Source organism: Geotrypetes seraphini, chromosome 3 (genome assembly GCF_902459505.1).
Source record: "Geotrypetes seraphini chromosome 3, aGeoSer1.1, whole genome shotgun sequence".
NCBI classification, from domain to species: domain Eukaryota; kingdom Metazoa; phylum Chordata; class Amphibia; order Gymnophiona; family Dermophiidae; genus Geotrypetes; species Geotrypetes seraphini.
This window is the reverse complement of record NC_047086.1, coordinates 129434079-129446206: the sequence shown is the minus strand read 5'-3', so window position 1 is coordinate 129446206 and position 12128 is coordinate 129434079. Positions and strand designations below refer to the sequence as shown.

General features: G+C 39.4%; 1 protein-coding gene across 1 annotated transcript in view; it reads left to right on the top strand.

Annotated features, from left to right (window-relative positions):
- Nucleotides 1-7385, top strand: part of DNAJC27 (DnaJ heat shock protein family (Hsp40) member C27) — a 68239-nt gene extending 60854 nt beyond the window's left edge. The window contains exons 8-9 of the transcript XR_004538783.1: nt 2934-3093; nt 7045-7385. The gene's annotated coding sequence lies outside the window, so the exon portion shown is untranslated. The remainder of the gene's footprint in view (nt 1-2933; nt 3094-7044) is intronic.
- Nucleotides 7386-12128: the final 4743 nt, after the last annotated feature.

Below are 12128 nucleotides of genomic sequence, written 5' to 3'. Positions count from 1 at the left end.
AATGCAAAGAAGACCCAGTTATGCCAAGCCACAGTCCGATATTACCCGAACACTCTCACAATACATGGATGCCTGGCTGAGCAACTGTTCAGACATATGGGTGCTGGATACAGACTCTCTGGCACTAAGACTGGAGAAAGCTGCCAGAGTCAGAAACACAGTAAACTGGCTTCTGGAGATACAAGCCGTGGAATCAGTGGCAGGCAGATACTTTATATACTTTATTGTGCCTGAGAGACTCGGATGTTTGGAGACCCTTCCTGGATCCAAAGTCTTTAAATGTGGCACTGAAGGTGTCCAGATTCTGGTTGGAAACCATGCATTCAGTCATGGTTGAAGTGGCATCGGGGGAATTCCTAGCCTTGCTGGATTTGACAGAGGCATACTTACATATTCCCATTTTCTTGGAACACAGAAAGTTCTGTGGTTTCAAGTTCCGGAGAGGCATTTCCAGTTCTCGGTCCTAACTTTCAGGTTGGCAAAAGCGCCTCAGACCTTTACAGACATGATGGTATTAATTGGGTGAAGGTCACCAGGCAGTAGCACAGATTGTGGGTCATCAGTTTTCAGGCAAGTCATCTAAACCTGGTCCAATCCCTGGGGTATCTGCAGATTTCTTTTGGCACAGCAGAGGGCCTGTTTTCCATTCAGAGGCATGCAAGCTGAAGTTTGAACACCAGATTTTGGGGATCTTAGCTATGCCAGCTCCTAGGTACTACTTCAGGTGCTGGGATCCATAGTAGCGACCATAGAAATAGTGCCTTGGGCAACATGCCTACCTGCGCTCTCTCCACAAACAGATTCGCTCCAGAGACTGTTACCCTGGACAGTGGAAACATATCATAGTCTATGCTGGTGGCACCAGGTGGAGATGCTGAGCATGGGCTTGCCTCGCTACATTCCCTCATGGGTGATACTGACAGAGGGTGCCAGGCTCTATGTCTGGGGAGGGTTTTATGTGGGTCACCCAGTTTAGGGTCACTGGTTACCCCCTCAGAGAACATTATCCATCAACAGCTTGGAGCTGAGAACCATCCATCTAGTTTTGCTAGTTGTCGACCAATGGTAGGCTGTGTTATTCGAAAGATAATGACCCATCATGGCTTCATGATTCTAGTAATGTAGGATAGGTCGAGTCGGCCATGGTATGCGGCTACAAATTGCCCTGAAAAATCTGGAAAGCTTTGGTCTTATGGGCTCTTCAGCGCGTAACCTTCACTCAGAAAGGATATTCAGAGCTGATTTTAACTACCCTTCTACAGTCCAAAAACCAGCGATTTGTTGCAGCTTATGCTAAGTACTGGAAATCCTTTCAGTGATGGTATAATGATCTGAAGGTAGAGCTGTATACGGCGCCCATATCCATAATCCTTCGGGATGGTCTTGAACAGGGCCTGGTGGTTGCAGAGGGATCTTACAGTTCCTGGTGGCTATTGCCTCAGTGAGAAGGGTTTTGGAGCTCCAGGCTCTGTCATATAGGGAGTTTTTTGAGATTTATGGAGGTGGGCATGACTGTAAGCATGCTGCCTTCCAATCGACCAAAAGTGGTTGCAGCTTTTTATGTAAATCAGAAAGTCCAGCTCCCAGCGTTCCATGCATCAGGAAAGAGGACATAGAGTTAATATTGCTAGATGTCAGGAGAGTTCTCTGTTATCTTGAGATGATGAATGATTTTTGTTACTCAGGCCATTGTTTTTGTATTAACCAACCTTACCAAAACAGGGAAAGCATTTTTGAAAGTGACCATTTTCAGATGGTTTCGTAATATTATTGCCTCTGTGTACATTAGCTGAGGTAAACAAATGCCAATTTCTTTAAAAGTGCATTCCATTAAAGGTATGGCCTTATCATGGGCAGAGTTCCAGGCAGTTCTACCCAAGGAGATTGTAGGGCTGCTACATGTTTCACTCTCCATACCTTTACATACTTTACAGAATGGACATGGTGGCACAAATGGACCCTGCCTTTTGGCCCTCAGTGCTTGCAGCAGGCTCATCTGCCCTGCCCTAGACTCAGGAGACTGCACTAGAAGAGAAGAATAGGTTCTTACTAGAGAATGACATGGGGACAAATTTTTCCCCATTTCTGCAGAAACTCAATTTCCCCATCCTGTCCCCATGAGTTTTATTGCTGCACCTGTCCCTGTCCCACTCCTGTAAGCTCTGCCTTAGCTGCACAAGCCTCGAACACACATGATTTTAAAGTGTTTAAGGCTTATGCAGTTGAGGACGGAGCTTGCAGGAATGAGGCAGAGACAGGAAAAGAACTTGCGGAGACAGTATGGAAAAATGAGTTCCCGCAGGGACGGGGAAAAATTTGTCCCCATGTCATTCTCTAGTTCTTACCTCAGAAATCTTCTTTCCTGTAAGGAGGAACAGGAGTCCTGACACCCGCCCTGTCAGGTGTCATGTTAGCCTACTGCCTGTCTCAGACAGAAATGTATGTCTCCAAATGCTTGCCTTAGGGCAGCCAAGTGGGTGTGAACATAACATAAATATTTATTTATAGCCTGCAAAACCTTTGCAATTTGATGCGGTTAACAATATAAAGAAATCCTGTGAATTAACAGAGAATTATGTAATCTTTCAAATACTTCTCCTACAAATAAGTCTTAAGCAATTTCCTACAATGTAGATAAGAATTTGAAGTCGGTAACAATGGACACAAATCCGCCTTCCAGTTTGTGGTTTGATAGCGTAAATGATGCACTTGTTGATGTGTGATGCAATGTTTTGCTATGGCAAAGTCCATGAGAGATCCTATAACAGCTGTTTAAATGTTAGTGCTGGTTGCACACAGGTGGGTGAGGTATTTGGGTCGTCCTTTTGTTTGTATTGAGTTTCATGCTGTTTAATTAATTATCTTTGTTGAAGAGCAGAAAAGACATTGGTTTGGGAGCTCATGCCCTCCTTGTTGTTTCTCCTCTTTTAAAGGTGATCAACTGCTTTGATATGAACTGAGGAGATGAGGCACTGCCCAGTGACACAAGGATGTGGAGTTGAAAAATGTAGATGATGCCTTCTACAATTCTCGCAAGTAAACGGAGAGTACCCATTAGGATTCCTGTCACTCTTTCCAGGAAAGATTATCGAGGTAAGAACATAATCTTCTCATAACATATGTAGATAAAGTTAGATTTGGGTGGATTTTGGAAACCATACTCCCTATGAGGATTGGCCAGGTGCATGTAAATTTTTTTCTCATTTGAGTGACAAGTTCTAAAAAAATTTTGTGCATGAGGAACAAGTTCTACAAATCAACAATTTACCAGATTTGCAAGTATTTTTGTGAGTGACCATATAAAATCTTTGAGTGACACTCCTAGAATATATGAGCAATTGCTTAGAGGGAGCATAGCTACAAATGCCACCATAAATGTAGTGGTTAGAGTGAGATATGGGTCTGAATTACCATCTCTATGGTTCAGTAGGAGGGGGTGCTGAAAAGTTCTCAGCCCAACCAACTTCCTAGATTGTGAGCATTATTTTGCCACTATAGCTGAAAAGAGTGTTTGCAAAGTGTCAATTTGCAGAATCATAATGCTATTTCAGATTATTGATTGAACCATGTCAATGAAAAGTGTGGAATTTTTCAAGTGTGGAACTCTAAGCCATCATGAAGTTCCTATTCCTGCAGAAGAAAACTCCAAAGGAAATCCATGTATGTATGATGCAAACATTGAGTGACAAATGCCCATCATACTTAGTGAAGAAGTAGTGTGCAAACTTTCAGCATAGAGATTTCGAGACCAAAGATGCAGCAAGGTTTGGGAGGCCTCAAATGGTGTCAACTCCTGAAATTGTTGACCATATCCATAACCTGATTTTGGCAGATTGGCAAATATCAACTAAAGCAATTGCTGAGACACTACAGATATCCAGAGAATGTGTGGGGTGTATAATTCATGAGCAGCTGGGTATGCAGAAGCCATCGGCCAAATGGGTGCCCAAATGTTTAAATGCTGATGAGAAATTACTTTGAGTGGACACTTCCAAGTTGATTTTTGTAGCATTTTCAACAAGCTGGTGACAGCTTTTTGGAACAACTAGTTACTGTTGATGAAACATGGTTATACCACTATGATGCTGAGATAAAACAATCCATACAATGGTGGCACTCAGGTTCTCCAAGGCCAAGGAAATTCATAATCCAAAAGTCAGCAGGATCAGGAAGGTGTTGTAATGTACATCTTCCAAGGGGCCAAACAATTAATGCAGAATACTTCTGTAACTTGCTGTGATGATTAAAGGAGGCATTGAAAGAAAAAAGGAGAGAGAAGTTGCGGAAAGGAATTTTCTTTTTCATAACAATGCACCTGCTCACAAAGCTTGCAAAACAATGGATGTTTTGACGCAGTTGGGGATTTCAGTGCATACACCATCCACCCTACTCACCAGATCTTGCTTCATCTGACTATTTTCTGTTTCCAAACCTTAAAAAGAGTTTGAAAGGGCAACAATAAAGCAGTATTTCAGTTACTGGACATCAAATTATTTTTTTGGAAGGGTTACAGAAACTTCAGACATGATGTGCCAAGTGTGTTGAACTTAGGGGTAAATATGTGGAATAACATGTAAGTTTCATGGCTCCATGTCATTTCCTTAGTTGGACTGAGAATTTTATAGCGCCTCCGTGACTGTCTACTAATGCTGCCCGATTCAGGGAAATTTTTTTCGATTTGATTTGGCCTATTGAATCAGGTTTGTTTGTTTTTTTGTTTGTTTTTAGATTCTCTTTTCCCATCCAATTAGACATTTTTTTTTCAAATGTCCTGGTGGGTTTATTTTGTAGCCTTTCCACCCACCTCACCCCTCCTTTGCTCTCTCCAGCCCCATGCTGGTGCTGTGGTGTAAACAAAATAAAAACTATTTTCTCTGTTAGGTCCTAGCTCATGCTCGTTGTCTAAACACCAGCTCTGGCAGGACTCATATTTCAAATCGGACATATTGTAATCACAAAATAGAAAATAAATTTTTTTTTCTACCTTCACTGCCATATTTAACATTTGTTTCTTTCCCATTGTCTCTCTCGCTCGCTCGCCCTGGGTCACACCTCTCTATTCCCCTCCATGCAGCATCTCTCTTTTCCTCCCCTCCATTATCATGTGCAACATTTCTTTCTTTCTCTCTCCCTGCCCTCCACCCTATGTCCAACATTTCTCCCTGTCCTCCATGTATGTCTCCATTCCCTCCACCATATGCAGGATTTCTACCTCTTTGTTTCACCTCTCCCTTCCTCTCCACCCAATTTTTTCTCTGTCCCCCCAGGTGTGACATCTTTCCTCCCCTCCCATCCCTCTGCAGCTGCACCTCACTGACCCTTCCAATGTGAGACCTGACATACCTCCAGGCCTCTTAAAACAACAGCAGCAGCATCAGTGACATGGCAGAGGAAAGGCCCTGGCAGGGCAGGATGCAAAGCAGCACGTTCAGAGCACTGCCACTGCTGCTGCTTTAGGAGGCCTCAGATGTATGTCAGGTCTCACCAGGGTGGGGTGGGAGTGTTGGTCACTGAATTGGTGAGACCAATTTTCTTGGACAACAAATTGATTCACCAAAGTGAATCGATGCAAATCAGGCAGCACTACTGTCCACTAGGCTACTCCTGGAACCTCTACTAGAAATAGCCATAACATCTGAAGCTGTTACAAACTAGTATGTACTGTTTCATTCGCATCTTTGGAGGGTGTGAGGGGGTCAGTGACCACTAGGGTCATGTTTACATCTCTCTAGTGGTCATCTGGTCAGTTTGTGCACCTTTTTGGCACTTATTTATTAGGTCTAGCCCCAAATGTCTAGTGTGTGCCTTTGGACATATTTATGAGCATTTTTCTACTAATCGAATATTTAAGTCATAAACCTGCCCTAGTCCTGCCCACACTACATCTCTTAACATGAGATTTAGGTGAACTGCAGGTAAAGAGCCCAGATATCTGTCTAGAATATAGGTTCTGAAAATAATGAATTGGAAAGATTTGATGAGATAAATGTCCATCTGTCGCTTTATGCCACTTTTTGAATGTTTCTGTGGATGATTCTTTTTTGAAAATGAACCCCAAAGTTTCTCAGATGCAGAGTCTGTATAGTTACAAAAGACTTGACCTCTGAGTCTTGATTTTGTTTGATGTGGACTCTGTAAACTAAAGTGTTGATCATTATCTCATGAGTCACTTATCAGATTACTCATTAGAGATGCACAGTTGTTGCAGCTTTTAACTGTTGCTCTGTTTTACTTTCTCTGATCCCTCAACCTACCTGGCCTACTTAGTAGTTTGCCTATGAATGAGCTAAAGCTTTTTATAAATCTTCAGTGTAAGAGTACCAAAAATTGTCAGTCCAATTGCCTGTTTGTCACCTGTTCGTGCACTTTACTTGTTTGCTCTATAGAGTCTATACTGTGATTTTCAATTGTGCCTATTTCTGGAGCTCATCCCTCTTATAACTTACTCTGCCCTATTCCCACATATATGCTTTTTCCTTCAAAAGAAAATATATATGTGGTATATGTGTGGGGGGGGGGGGTCTAAGGGCTCCTTTTATCAAGCCGCACTAGCGGTTTAACGCATGTAATAGCGCACGTTAAACCGCCGGCCGTGCTAGCCACTAATGCCTCCCTTAAGCAGGCAGTAATTTTTTGGCCCGCGAGGGGGTTAACGTGTGATGAAACGTCACGCGCATTAACCCCGCTAGCGCGGCTTGATAAAAGGAGCCCTAAATCTTGTCCTAACCAACTAAAAAACCCAAGTATAATTTTGACTGTTAAAATGGATAAAGGCATATAAATAGTATGTGCCTTTACTCTATCTGTACTTTGCATGTCTCCATATTTATATTTCAGCATGCATTGTTATACCCTATAAATGCTCCTCTTGATAAAGCCATTTCATTATGAAACACTGAATGCACTGGCATGCTTTTCTTATGAATACAGAGCTTCTATCCTTAGGTATACGTAAAATCTAAAACTTTGTGTTTATTTTTCAGCTAGTAGGGTTCGTTTGAGGATACAAAAAATTCATGTTTGTATGTTTTTTGTTTAGCACAGATATTATTGCTGTGTTACCTATTTTCTCCAGTTCAGTCCATTTGTGCAAATGGAGAGTGGTCTGTGCAGAACCAAAGCAGACAAATGGAAGAGTGAGACTATAGTATGGAAAGAGGTTGTTTTTTTTAAAGCTGTTAAAACCTAAAGTTAGAAGCCCAATGAATGGGCCTCTTTATTTTTAAGAAATAAAAACATACTATAAAGATGGTACTAAAGATTCTCCATAGAAGCACACTTTGAATTATGCTGTAAGTTTCAAGTAATTGTGTTTGGCAGATTTATTTTATTAGCTCTCTTGTGCCATGTTTAATTTTTTTAATAAAAGTGTTTTTAAAATTGCATTTTGTATTTGAATGGTGTGCAATTCCATTTTTCTGACTGCCTGTTATATTAATAGGCAATGCCGGGTTGTAATGTCTTGCACACTGATGGGCAGGAGTTACAACTGAAATGTGCTAGAATCCTTCCATTACAAAATGGAAACATCCCAGATGGTATATGTACCTTTGTTAGAAATTCCCAATGTGCCATCATGCAGTGTGACAGGTAAATACAGTGAACCAGAAGTTTCTTTTATTTATTAGTACTGACTAATCTATAAAGATGGTGTTCAGGAATATTTCCAAAACCAAAAAAAGGAAAGTAACAGACCCCACAGCAGTCAACCAGTCAAGAGTAGGACCAGATAAATGGCCTTTCAAAAAAAGGGGAAGAGGTCTGAAGAGATTCAAACAATTTTCTGAAATAACAGATTAGTGTTCTCAATGTCCACCAAAAAGCTACGACTCAATTCGGGGCCATGTTTCAGCACTTAAAAGCCTGCATCAGAAGTCATAATCTTGTAGTAAATGCAGTCATATAAATATTAAGTGATGGCACACAACCTTGGATGCATAAACAGGTACAAACTTTTGCGACTGTAATATCAAATACTGTACTGTTACTGGATTGTAATAGATCTCAGGAAAAGAATATATTGATAAAGTAATGGTAGGCCACTTATGGCACAATTACTTTATCCAGGGATACCAGTAATTAGTTCTGTTATGATTAGTCTTGCAATAAAAGGACAAATGCATTTAAAAAGTCTATTAGTGACTTTTCTAGGTAAAAGCTGAAAATATTAGCAGAGGGACCTGGTAGACATAAAGTATAAACCAGGGGTGCCCACACTTTTTGGGCTTGCGAGCTACTTTTAAAATGACCAAGTCAAAATGATCTACCAACAATTAAATTTTTTTAAAAAAACACAAAGCATACTGAAAGGCAGAGAAAATGTTAATTATCATTCATATTCCGGGGATTTTTCAAAGAGGTCAAGGCAGATGACTCTACACAATGTCACCTCAGTAATAACCATACAAAAAAGGACAAATATACCCCCTCCCTTTTTATTAAACCACGATAGCAGTTTTTATCACAGGGAGCTGCGCTGAATGCCCCATGCTGCTCTTGACGCTCATAGGCTCCTTGCGCTAAAAAACGCTATTGCGGTTTAGTAAAAGGGAGCCATAGTACAAAATATAGACAGCAGATATAAATTCTCAAAACGGACACATTTGGATCACTAAATTGAAAATAAAATCATTTTTCCTACCTTTGTTGTCTGGTGATTTCATGAGTCTCTAGTTGCACTTTCTTCTTCTGACTGTGCTTCCAATATTTCTTCCCTTCTTTCAGTCTCCTGTAAGCTTCCTGTCCTCCAGACCTCATTCTCTCCCCAACTTTTTCTTTCTTTCTCCATGCCCCCTTCTTGCTTAACAGAAGGTGATGAAGCCTATCTCTCTTATTGCTGTCCTTTGGGCTATTCATATTTATTTAATCATCGTTATAATCGTAAAGGAGGAGGCTTAGCATCATACATCGTGATAATTTGGTCAATACTAAGACCATTCTTCTGGCAATGTAATCATCGAATTCATCCAAGTCAGACTTAATAACAAACTAAATATCGATATGCTATCACTATATATTCCTCCTATATATTAGATTATTCAAAATAATCTAACTCTTCTCCAAAATTTAATCTTTGATTTCTGTTCCTCATCAAGCAATCCTTTGATCCTTGGTGATTTCAATATCCACTTTGATGACTTGACTAACCCTTTCACCAATGAATTATCTATACATACCAACACTCTTAATCTTCAACCAGCAATCCAGTGCCCAACTTACTCGGCAGGACATACACTACACATGATCTTAATCCCCAAAGCCCAACGCTTTACGTATCCCGATCTTCATGTTTTACCAATCCCTTGGTCAGATCATTACTTTATCTCAATCAAGATTCATTTCAAACAAAAAATTATTCACTTACAACCCAAAAAAATTTCCTATCAGGATTATACAAAATAGGAATCATCGAATATCTCTCCCTTAACATATTAGAAAAACAGCTTACTATCTGGAATTCTGCAATTCAATCTTTATTGGACAATGAAGTACCTCTGATTACTAAAACCATTTCCTCCCGTAAAATTCACAATCCCTAGTTTTCAGATGAGCTATCGTTGCTCAAAAGACAACCAAGATCTCTTGAGAGGAAATGGTGTCAAAATAAATCACCCGTTAATCTAAAATTCTATAAAGAACATGCAGCTTATATTAAAATTAACTATGCCAAAAGAAACTATTATTCTACCAAAATTTTAAAAGCAAAAAACCCTTCAATTCTCTATTCTATTCTAAAATCCATTGCTCCTATCCCTCAAAAACAAAATACTAATCTTAAAAGCGGCCCATCAGCCCAAGATCTTGCAGATTTCTTTTGTAAAAAGATCAGTGATATACGGAATAAACTCGATCATACTCCATCCATTATTTCTACTAGTACCTCTACCGACGGCCAACTTCCCTTTGCCAAATGCTCCACTTTCAATCTTCCATCATTAGCTGACATTGAGCACCTCTTTCAAAGAGTTAATCTAAAGGGCTTTCGATCAGAGTCCATCCCTCCGCTTTTCTTAAAAAAAAATTTTCCATGCTTCAGCCCTTTCATACATTCCCTTATTTTAAATAGCCTTAAGTCCAGTTTATTACCTTCTGCTTGGAAAACTGCCACAATTCTCCCGATAATAAAAGATTATAAATCTAGTCTCGAGGTCCCCTCAAATTATCGTCCTATAGCCAACATACCATTCCTAGCAAAACTAACTGAAAGGATAGTATTTCATCAACTATCAGATTTTGTTGAATCAACTAATGCACTTCATCCAAACCAGACAGGGTTTAGAAAAAAACATTCTACAGAATATTCGCTGATTGGTCTAACTACAAACATACATTATTATTTAGATCATCACAAATCTATAGTTCTTTTCTCACTAGATTTGTCAGCTGCATTTGATACCATTGATCATGTCTTACTTCTCAACAGACTAAAAGCCATAGGTATCTGTGATCAAATACATGATTGGTTCAGATCCTTTCTGTCTAATCGCTTTTCTGTAGTTACTTTTAATTATTCTGTTTCTAAACCCTACATCCTTAATTACGGTATTCCACAAGGACCTGTCCCCATTGTTGTTCCACATCTTTTTGTTCCCCCTACTGACCTTATGTCAGTCTATAGGCTTCACCACCTTCACTTACGCTGACGACATTCAACTCTCCCATCCTCTAAATCCAGAAAATAAAAATGAAATACTAGAGATCAATTTAAAATTAGAGAAGGTTAAACAATGGCTTGGTTCCCACGTTAGCCCTAAACATACAAAAAGCAAAAGCTATACTATTTACATGGAAACAGGGAATAAATTTGACTGTCCCCTTTACCCTTGATAACACTCAACTAGAACTTGTATCATCCTTAAAAATCCTTGGTGTCACCATCGATAACAAATTCTCATATCACAAGCATATAAGTAATATCGTAAAGTGTTGCTTTTTTAGATTACATATGATTCGGTCAATTTCTAAGTTCCTAGAGCCAAAATCTCTAAATATTCTAATTCACTCTTTGATTATTGTGAAACTTGATTATTGTAACTCATTAGTAATAAATATTACACAAAAGGAAAATAAACGATTACAAATTATCCAAAACACTGCCGTTAAACTTATTTATAATGGTAAAAAATATGATCACGCTACTCCATTTCTAATTAAAGCTCACTGGCTCCCTATTAACCATCGCATTACTTTCAAAATTTTATTATTAGTATTCAAAACCCTTGATACTAACGAACCCCAATTTATCAATAATGCACTTATTCCTTATAGTACGTCGCGTTCCCTTCAGTCCACCAACCTAAAATTCTTAGTTGTTCCTTCCCTGAAAATTATTGGAACTCGCCGACAAGATATGTTTTCGATAATAGCACCACAACTTTGGAACTCTTTACCTCTGCAACTGAGAGAGGAAAACAACCTGAGTCATTTTAAAAGTAATTTAAAAAGCTTTCTTTTTAAAGACGCTTTTAATCTATAAATTATGTTTAAAAGATTTTACTTCATCCTTTATATCTTTACCTTCCCTTTCCTAATGTTTTTCCCTTCGCTTATGGTTCTTTTCTATACCCTGGAAAATATTGAACTGTAGTTTTGCCCTTTTTTTTGCCTAGTGTTTCGGTTGGTCTGTATGTCTGTCGGTCCTAATTATTGTTTAAAAATAATTTATTTTTTTTAAACATTATGTATATATAAATGTTCTCTTTTTATGCTGTAACTCACTTAGTAAAAATTAAGTTAAGTGATTCATCAAATCAAAATAAAACTTGAGAGGGCAAAGTGGGTGAAGAGGCTATAAAAGGGGTGAAGAGATTATAAAATAAACCCACCAGGATATTTGAAAAAAACATCCACTTGGGCAGGAAAATTGAATTGAAAAATCGATTCAATAGGCTGAATCAAATTGAATTGAATTTTTTTTCCTGAATCAGGCAGCACTAGGTTCCATGCCCCCTTTCTTTCTGTTTCCCTTCTTTCTTTGTCTCCCTGCCCCCTTTCTTTCTCCCTGCCCTCCCCCAAGCCACTAGGTTTGCCGCCACCATCGGGGAACAGGCCCCCAAGCCACCACCGCCCCAAGTTCTCCCTGCAGAAGCGTCGCGCTGACCAGCATTCCACTCCCTGACCTCAATTCT